Source organism: Ochotona princeps, chromosome 10 (assembly GCF_030435755.1).
Source record: "Ochotona princeps isolate mOchPri1 chromosome 10, mOchPri1.hap1, whole genome shotgun sequence".
Taxonomy (NCBI): domain Eukaryota; kingdom Metazoa; phylum Chordata; class Mammalia; order Lagomorpha; family Ochotonidae; genus Ochotona; species Ochotona princeps.
Genome location: NC_080841.1, coordinates 64,205,406 through 64,215,756, shown reverse-complemented (window position 1 = coordinate 64,215,756; position 10,351 = coordinate 64,205,406).

The following is a 10,351-nucleotide window of genomic DNA, read 5'->3' as shown; positions in this document are numbered from 1 at the left end:
CTGAGAAAGACAGTAAACAGCAAAATGTTTGGACTTGTTCACTGACTCTGTTCACAAAGAATATCATAATTGCTGTTCTTATTAAGGGGAAAACGATCAATGGTTCCATATATTTTATGTCTGTGCTCAATCAAATACTAAATCATATTGTCAATTGAGAAAAAATCTAATTAATTTTGTTTAAAAAATATTTTCCAGCATTGGGCCTGTTCTTATAATTGTCATTCCAGAGGCTTCTTTTTCTCTGTATTGTGCTCTTATTTTTTGGTATTCATCCTATTTAGTATTGAATACATGTGAAAGAAAATTCTAAAATGCTAAGTGTCTTTTTTTCCTCTGAGAAGTGCACCTGTAATTAATTTTATACCTTTCTCCTGTGGGCTTTTTCTTCTAGGTATTTTTTTGAATTTTCTAAAAACAAAGCAATGATAATTTCTAAAGAGCAATACTTACTTATTTTGCTTATACACCTCAAATACATTAAAATACATTCATACGATTCAGCAAAAAAATGAGAAAAGTATAAACAGAACAATTAGCAGGCATGCTTGTGCCATATGAGAGGGTAATAGGACAGTTGGTAATAGTGTTTAATATTTGTGTATACTCCATTTTTTTTTACAACTTACAAGGCACTCCTCAGGCCTTGAAGAAAGTGAAGTTACCTGTGTTTTGGATCTGTTTTGAAGATGTATTCTTAATATATAAGTGTCTATTTTCAGAGTAGCAGGCACAATGTGCCAAACAAATGAGCCAGATAAAAACTGTGGTATTGCCAGGAGCCCCAGAATACCTGCTTATGTCTCAAGTAACAGGTAAACTTTGAAATGTGAGAACTATAGTGCACTCAACTTTCCCTGAGGAGGCTCAAGACTTCTGCAGCAAGAAGGCCAATAATTCTAAGAGGCACAAATGCCCAGCACAACTGGATGGCCCAACTTTACACCTGGAAGATTTTGAAGGCCAATAACACATTTTAGTTAGATGAGCTATTTGACCAGCTATGCTGCAGGATGTACTGAAAGATTTGAGCCTAGTTGCCATGTGTTGGTGTCTGCTACCAGAGAAAAGAAAGAGAGCTGGCTCATAGCTAGGGAGCCATGACTCTGCTTAAAGTTTGCAAACAGGTTTGGGGAGGGTATTTGGCCTAGCCAGTTAGAACGCTTAGACCACATATCAGATTTTCATGGTGTAGGCCTCAGCTCCATTTCCCATTCTAGATTCTTGCTTATGTGTGCCGTAGAGGACAAGTGATGGTCCAAGTGATTGTGTCCTTGCCACTCATGCAGAAGACCCACATTGAGTTACGAACTCCGGGCTGTACGCACCGGGCTGTTTTAGGCATTTGGGGAGTGAACATGCAAGAAGGAGTTGCTTTTACCCTGGCCCCAACTCTCAAATAAACAAACATTTTTTAAAAAATAAAGGGCCTTAACTTTGGCAACAGCTCTTGGAAAATAAAAGCAGAAAAAGAGATGTGGTGGTTATTCCACATGTGAAGATTCTTTTGTACTCATGAATGCAGGTTACAGTGAGAGTCAGGGAGGGCAGTGTTCTCACAGAGAACGGAGTCCTTTCAGAGCCACCTCTCCTGCTAAATGCAAGCCAAATGGCAGTTTCTGGAATATATGCATATGCGAACGGACTGCTGGGAACGGGGAGCAGGTACAATGAACACCATCCCTCTAAAACTCCATGTTGAGGAATGTATATTCAACATTTGCTATAAACCCTTCAAGAGCAAGTGTTTCTTTGTAGGCTGAAAACTAAGGGGATTTTATATCTTGAAAGAAGCCTTTTGCATTAGAATAAAATGAAGCTTTCCTCTTTCCATCAATGATATCTTCCGTTTATTACATGACTGCAGAAGAACATTTTTAAATTTAAAAATCTTCAACTTGCTGTTTCACTTTCACAGATAAAAATCCATTATTTCCCAATAACATATTGGCCAGAATGAAGTAAAACAAGACATGATTGGAACTGAAAGCCATCCGATTTTATTTTTCCCCACTGCTCTTACGGTGGAGCCTGGCTGTATGCAGATGATTTATATGACCAAAGGCTGACATCAATTGGAGCATTAGGAAAAGCTGTCTCTGTATGGGAAAAAAATAGCACCTTTTTAGAACATGAGAGCAGTGCCCAACGAAAAAGACAAGGCAGAGATCAATGTGACAGAAATAGTTGTCGCAGCATGATTACGAAACGATTGCTTATAATAATCTCTTTCAATGGACTCCACGGAAGAGCGCTTGATTATGTGAACATATCATAATGTTAATTATGATTGGGCGGTGTTTGTCGCCTAATTTGTATTTTTACAGTATCTGACATTTGAAAGCTTGAGGTAATTTTTAATACCTTATTAGGTGTTTGAAATTCAAATCATAGCATTCGCTTCAAACATGAAACTTATTGTTGAACATCTATCTAACCAAGAGTTTTGGGGAAAGAGTAAACACTCAGAGAAGCAAGAGGTCTACAGAAACTCTCAGTAGTAAGTGTCCATCAGTTCCTGTTAGGAGAACAATATGACGATTACAATGTGGCCCATACAGAGAATTACATCAATCTTCACCAATTAGAAAGGCCAACACAGATCTGTTTTTTTAAACTCTAAATTGGTTTTGAGACGGACTTCTCCTAGGAATGACTGTCATCCTCCACAGGAGCAAAAATGCTTCACAATTTTGAGAATTAGGATTGTTGAACCAATTGTTATTCGCCCTTGAGATATTGGTAGCATCTTTCCCAAGTCTTAGATTTCTTTAAAGACAAACAAAAACACCAAGTTGGTCTTCTGTTTCTGGAAAGAAAGAGAAACTTCAAGATTATTGGGAAAGTTTGCCATGTTCCAAGCACAACCTGAATGAAGGAGTAGGAGCTACGAGCTATCCGGTTATAAAAATTACAGCTGCACATGTATCTGGAGAGAAGAAATGGACAAAGCCAGTTGAGTGTTTATAAGATTATTCACTTACCTGAAGGGCAGGGTTATAGAAGTAGGAAGGAACAATAGAAATCTTACATCTCTGTTTCACTCTTTGGATGGCCACAACAGCCAAAAGTACAGCAGGCTGAAGTCAGGAGCCTGAAACTCCACCCAAGTTTATCACAGGAGTGGTAGAGTCCAGGAACTCGGGCCATCTCCCACTGTTTTTCCTGGGTGCATTTACAACGAACTGCATCAGAAGTAGAGCAGCATGAGCTCAAAAAAGGTGTTCATATAGGATGCCAGCCTCACAGGGAGCAGCTTAACTGCCATGTCACAGTGTCATACCAAAGCCAGTTCTTAGGAAAAGCTTTAAGGTCTGGGTTCTGTGCTTGCTCCCTCCTATGGGTACACACGCACACACACTCCACATATCCTATCAGCTTGTTTTTTCTTTGTCACACGGTCGTCAACGTTACTGGAGAGTCCCTAACTGGACACTCTGCTCTTTCTTCTGCTATAGAAAAGTAAAGAACCTTCAATTCTTTGATTTTACTCATTAATCTTGAATTTCATAAATAAATCAGGTTCCACATAACTAGTAAATGTGTGGTTCCGTCTTGAATTTTTCTCACTTGATTATCTATCTTATATACAAATTATTATAGCCCACCATAGTGATGTAAATAATAAAACTTTTAGGGAGTTCAATTGAAAAAAGCATTAATGGAAGAATGAAAAGCAGACTTGCTTACCAAGTCACACAATATGTACAAATTAGCACTGAAAAAAAATCTATTTTGAAAAGTGCTAGCTTAAAGGAAAAAGCTGTAGTTATAATTTTACAACTTCCTCATGCCGTCTGAAATCAACAACTGATGCTTGAAACATCAATAAAATCCTAATGGGTTAGAGCTACATCAAGAACTGTTTTGTGAAGGCATTTTTACCTTTTAAGGAGCTTGAGTTGCAATATTTAATTGCAGATGGAAAGAAATAATCCATTATTGTTAATATCACTTGCTGTTTGGAATTTTTGGTAAAATGTTTCACACATGGCCAAATTAGAGCAAAATTAGTTGAGAGGGGAAAACGCTAGAAAAAGATGTTATTGCATTAATGATTTGGCCATAGCAACAGCTAACATAGGTAACTGTATCATCAATAGGATTAACTAATAAGAATTTAATTAATCCTGAAGCCAGATTTTAAGACAATCGTATCTTTCCATTATTCACCAAGTAATATGACATATTCATACATTTATTTTACTTAGAAAATCTTTCAGTAAATTATAATTATTTCTCTTTAATGAAAATAGTGTAGTTTTCCATTAGATACTTCATGTAACTGAAAATACTACTTACCAAGTTCAATAAATCTTTATTCTATGTCTTTTTAGACATGTTTCCTCATTTGTGTGTGTTTTTTAACAAATAATGTAACACATATTTATTAAACCCCTTTCTCATGATGTTTGTAATTGTTTCCTCTTCATTTATCTTCTAATTCAAATTACTCTCAAGTAATTACAAGGTTGTGAAATACATATCATGAAAGATAGCAAGATAAACTTACAAATATTTTGGGGCAAACATTAGAAATGTTTCCTCTAAAAAGAAAATTGGCAACGCTGACATAAAAGCAAAAAATGACAAGCTATATGAAGCACATTAACAAAATAATTGACAAATCTCCATTTCATTTTATACTGTGACACTAGGATCCCACCTAATTTGCTATCTTAATGATCAATACCATTTGTTACAGCACAGTCAATCTCAGAACATTTCTCATCAATCCTTAAGGTGACTGAAATGACTTAACACAGTTCTCATCAATCCTTATGGTAGCTGAAGTGACCAGATCAATTTAATGACTCAATGCACAATATTGTAGTTTTTCCTTCTCTTTTAATGGTTGAAATCGCAGACATAAATTGAAATATTGAGTCTGAGTAATAGAAAGTAAAAATGTGGGGAAAAAAAATCCTTAAAGTTCTGAGGGTACACTGCTAGAAAGATCAATTTACACACCGTGGAAAATCACAGAAAGAAGAAAAAGTAGAAAATGAAGAGAGAATATTTGATGAAGTAAAGGCTAAAAGGTTTCATATTTAATTTTAAAAACTAATATAAATGCAATAAGTGCTTGGCAAATTCCACGTTAGATAAACTTTTAGTTCCTCCTTGAATCACATAATTAGTGTGATTAATCTTTGCAAAAAAAAAAAAAAAAGAAGAAAATCTGGTAAGCGGCAAGAGAGAAGTGATATATCACATATGAACAACGCTCAATAAGATTATAAACAGATTTTTCTTCAGCAATTAGAGTTCAGAAAGCAGTGGGCCAATGTTCTTAGAAGTGTTAAAACACCCACCAAAAACCTTGTATGCAGAAGAATTGTCCTGCAACAGTGATGGAAAGAAGTAAGACATTCTTAGGCCTATAAAAGTTGAGGAAGCTCATGCATCGAAGAAATGTCTAACAAAGTCTTGCAAAGTCAAATTAAATGATAGTCCAAACCCTTGGGACCCTGCACCCAAGTGGGAGACCTGGTCTTGGAGAAGCTCAGCTCTGGTTGTTGCAGCTGCTTGGAAAGTGAATCATTGGAAGGAAGATCTGTGTCTCTCCTCCTCTCAGTATATCTGACTTTCCGATAAAAATAAATGAAATTTTTTAAAAACAAAAGTAAATAAAAACAAAAGTAAACAAAGTTGCTATAAAAGCTAAATTATTGTAACAATAATTCATTTTAACATTTTTTAAAGTTTTATTTTTTTTTTATTTGAAAGGCAGATTTTTACCAAGAGAAGGAAAGACAGAAAGAGAGAGAGAGCTTCACTCACCAAATGGCTGCAATGGCTAGAACTGGGCCGGTCCAAAGCCAGGAGCTAGGATTTCTTCCAAGTCTCCCACATAGCACAGAAGTTCACAGGAGTCCTTTCCCAGGCTACAAGTAAGCAGCTGATCAGAAGTGGAGAGGCAGGGACATAAACAGATGCCCATGCAGAACGCCAGAGCTTGCCAGCAGAAGGATTCGCTTGTTACACCTGTACACCAGCCCCTATTTCTACATTATTAAAGAGAATGGTTCATTCAGAATTATATTGTTTTATGTTTTGAGGCACATGTTGCATAAACACATGATTTTTAATTATACTTTTTTATTATTCTCATTTGTTGATACAGTTCCATAGGCCCTGGGATTTCCCTTATCCCCTCCCCAACCACCCCCCCACTGAGTTCCTCTATATCATTGTTATAGTATAGTTCTTCACAAATAGTCATATGTCCATCATTTCGGGCATGGACAATGGCAGAGAGTCCAGCATCCTATTGTCAAGATATAGTAAACAGTTTCACTGGGAAGCAGAGATGTATACTGCATTGTATCTATCCTCACATCTGGATATGACAGTGTCCATTACACAGTTACTATGCATTTCTTCCTGTTGTTGATAAACACATAATTTTATGACATGAAGAAACACAGAAGTTGGGAATGGAGGTTATAGGTGCTGAATACAATTAATCCTAAGTCGTTAGAAGTTTCACATTCAATTTAAATTGCAGCTTAAAGATGTTATAAGTAATCACATAATAGCCAAAAAGAAAATGGAAAACAAATTTAAATATTTTATTTCAAAAAAATCAAAGACTATAGACTCCAGTGATGCCAGAAATTGGGATGGGCCAAGAATATTAAAATACACTATAAAAAATAGCAGGAGCCAAATACTTAAACCATCACCTGTTGTTTTCCAGAGTGAACATTAGTGGTAATCCAGTCTCATTAGCAGATGTGAGAGTGAAACATCTGACATAAGATGCAGACTCTAGTGTGGTTTCTAAACCTCAATGCCAAAACACCCTTAATGCTCACACTGGAAAAAAATGGGTGATGGCTTAACAACAGGTGGCTTAAGTACTTGGCTCCTGTCCCCAAAGTGGGAGACCCAAATTGAGCTGTGATCTCTTAGCTTTGTTCTGATCCAGCCTTTATCTGAACAGTGAAACAGCAAATGCAAGATCTCTCTCTCTCTCTGTCTCTCTGTCTCTCTTTCTCTCTCTCTCTCTCTTTTCTTTCTCCCACCTCCCTTCCTGTTTCAAACAAATTACTTAACAAAGCAGAAGAGAAGAGTAGACAATTTTAAATAAATGAAGGCATCAGTACTCTGTTATTGATACAAAAATCAGACAGTAAGTGAATAACAAAATAGAGGACTTCATACAATAATCCAACTAGATTTTAACGGTCACAAATAGAAGATATTAGCAATGACAATGGATGACTCCTGGTTTATTCTGGTCCATCCCTTAGCAAGGAACTAGATCAGAATTGGGGTATCCAGACCAGTAACTGGTACCCACATTAGTTGCCAGAGCTTCAGATGACACTACACTCATTGTGCCACAGGTATTTTTTCTTTTGTTTTTGTTTTGGTTTTTTGTTTGCTTTGCTTTGTTTTCTAACTTCCAGATGTGAGAGAGAGCATATGGTATCTTTTTTTTTCCTGTGTATGACATCTCACTCTAAATGGTTTCCTTCCAATCTATTCTGGCTGCAAATGATAGGATTTCATTCTTTTTAATGGTCAAATGTACCCCACTGCATTGTGTGTGTGTGTGTGTGTATGTACTTTTTCATCCTTTCACCTGATGAACATGGATATGTTGGATGATTCTATAACATGGCTATTGTAAACAATGCAGCTACAAATATGAGATAAAAAATATCCCTTAAAAAAATTAGTTCCTGCCTTTGGATAAATATCCAATAGTGAGGCTGTGTGATCATATGTCTGTTATATCTGTAGTTTTGTTACAGAAATTTAGAAAATGTTTTCCACAGTGACCACATTGGCTTACAGTACCAAAAGCAGGACAACAGTTTCTAACCTCTCCAGTCCTCACAAGCATTCAGTACTCCCTGACTCTTTGATGATAACCATTCTGACAGGGATGAAATACAGCTTCATTTTGGTTTCCAACTGCATTTTCCTGATAGCTAGTAATATTGCACATGTTTACTTAAATTTGTTATACAGCTGTATTTCTTCTTTCTGAAATTATCTATTCAGGTACTTTGCCAACTTCTTAATTGGGGACTGGTTGTTTTTGTCATTGATTTGAGTTGCTAGTTATCTTGTGACTATTAGTCCTTTGTTGAATGAGTAGCCAGAAAGTATTTCACCCCTTCTGTTATGTGACTCTTCTCTCTATTGATTATTTTGTTTGCCTCTAAGTTTGATGGAATCATGTTTGTCCAATTTTGCCTTGTTGCCTGTATTGTTTGAGATCTGATCTAAAAAGGCTTCACCTACAGAAATTACTTAGTCATTTCCCTATGCTTTCATTGATAAGTTTAAAAAGTTTCCACTCTTGCAAGGATACATCTTGAGTTAGTTTTTGTATATGGTTAGGGGTAGGGATTTAATTTCTTACAAACATATACATGCAATATCTCCAGTAGCATGCATTTATTTTGTTTTTATTTATTTATTTATTTATTTATTTATTTATTTATTTATTTATTTTTATTCATTGATTACATTGTATTATGTGATGCAGTTTCATTGGAACTGGGATTCACCCCAGTAGCATGCATTTAAAAGATAATTCTTTCTCCAGTGTATGTTCTTAGTACCTGTATCTGAAATCACTTCTTTGTATGTAATCTGATTAATTTCTGCATTCTCTATTCTTTCCCATTGGCTTATGTGCCAGATTTTTTTTAAGTGTCATGCTATCTTAATCGATATAGCTTTTTGTTGCTGTGGTTTATTAATTTATTTGTATTGGAAGGACAGATCTACAGAGGCAGAGACAGACCTGTCCACTGGTTCACTCCCCAAGTGATTACAATGGCAGACACTGAACTGATCCCAAGCCAGGAGCCCCAAGCTTCTTCCTGGTCTCCTACACAGATGCAGTGTCCCAAGGCTTTGGGCCATCTTCAACTGCTTTCCCAGGCCACAAGAAAGGAGCCAGAAAGGAAGTGGAGCAGCAAGGACAGAAACCAACGTCCAGATGGAATCCTGGCACATGTAAGGTGAGGACTTTAGCCACTAGGCTACCACTCCTGGCCCTAATTGCTGCAGCGTTTTTGGTGTATTGTATGTTGTATATTGTATGTTGTGATGGTTTGATTAATACAGTACTAATTTGATTAATACAGTATTAATTTCATTAATACATTATTATTTGATTAATATGGTATTAATTCTTTGAAAAGACCAACAGAATTAACAAACATTCAAATTTAGTTTTATAAACTAAAACACTGAGAATATACTCAAAATACTAAAAATTGACATATTGTGGGTAAAATTTAAAGAAATTAAAGTGATTATAAGAAAATCTCTTGATAATTGTATACAAAGAAATCAAACAACATGAAAGAATTAGACAAATTTTGGAAGCCCCAAATCTATAAAGACTAAATAACAAAGCCATTGAAAAGTGGAATAGATATATAACTAGAAAAGAATTGGTAGTCAAAATTATCCTCCAAAAAGACCTGTATCTGGTGATTTTTACCCAACATTGACACAAGAGCTAGTTCCATTCCTTCTCAAAATCACCAAATAAATAAATAAATAAATATTGAAGAAATGGGAGCGCGTCTTAACTTACTGAGGCTACCACTTTCATGATAGTAAATTCTTGCACATTATATGAAAATTACACACAAGAAAAATCAGGAGTGTTGATGAAAAAAGTTTTAACACATATTACCTGAAAAAAAAAATAGGGAATTATACATCTTGCTCAAACAACATTTAATTATGTGATGCAGTGGTGTTTCAGTATAAGAAAAGCAGTATAATGTAGCACATTAACAGAGTGAAGGGGCAAAGTTGTTGGTCATCTCAGCTTGTGCAGAAAAGAATTTTGACAAATGTTATACATTTTTATAAGACAAAGAATTCAACAAACTAAGGAGAGAAGGAAACCACTTTTCTCATAACAAAGCTGTATTTCAAAAACCCAGAGTGAACATCATATAAAATTATGAGAGACAAAAAAAAAGATATTCCTCTAAGATAATGGGGGGGGAAAAGGAATGGCAGGTTTTAACTTGTATTCAACACAAAAAATTCTACTCAAATGAATTAAGCTAAAGATGGGGGAACCATGAACAAACTGGAAAGGAGGAGGCAAAATCATTTCTATCTGCAGTGATGTCATGTGCACATAGAAAATTCTAAAGATTGAATATACACAAACTATTTTTAATACATTTTATTATTGTTGTTATTATTTTATAATACAGTTTAATATTCCCTTATCCCCTCCCCAGTTCCCTCTCCCCCAGTTCCTCTATATCATTACTAATGTATAGTTCTTCATACTTGGTCATATGTCCATCATTGCGGGCATAGACAATGGCAGAGAGTCCAGAATCCTATT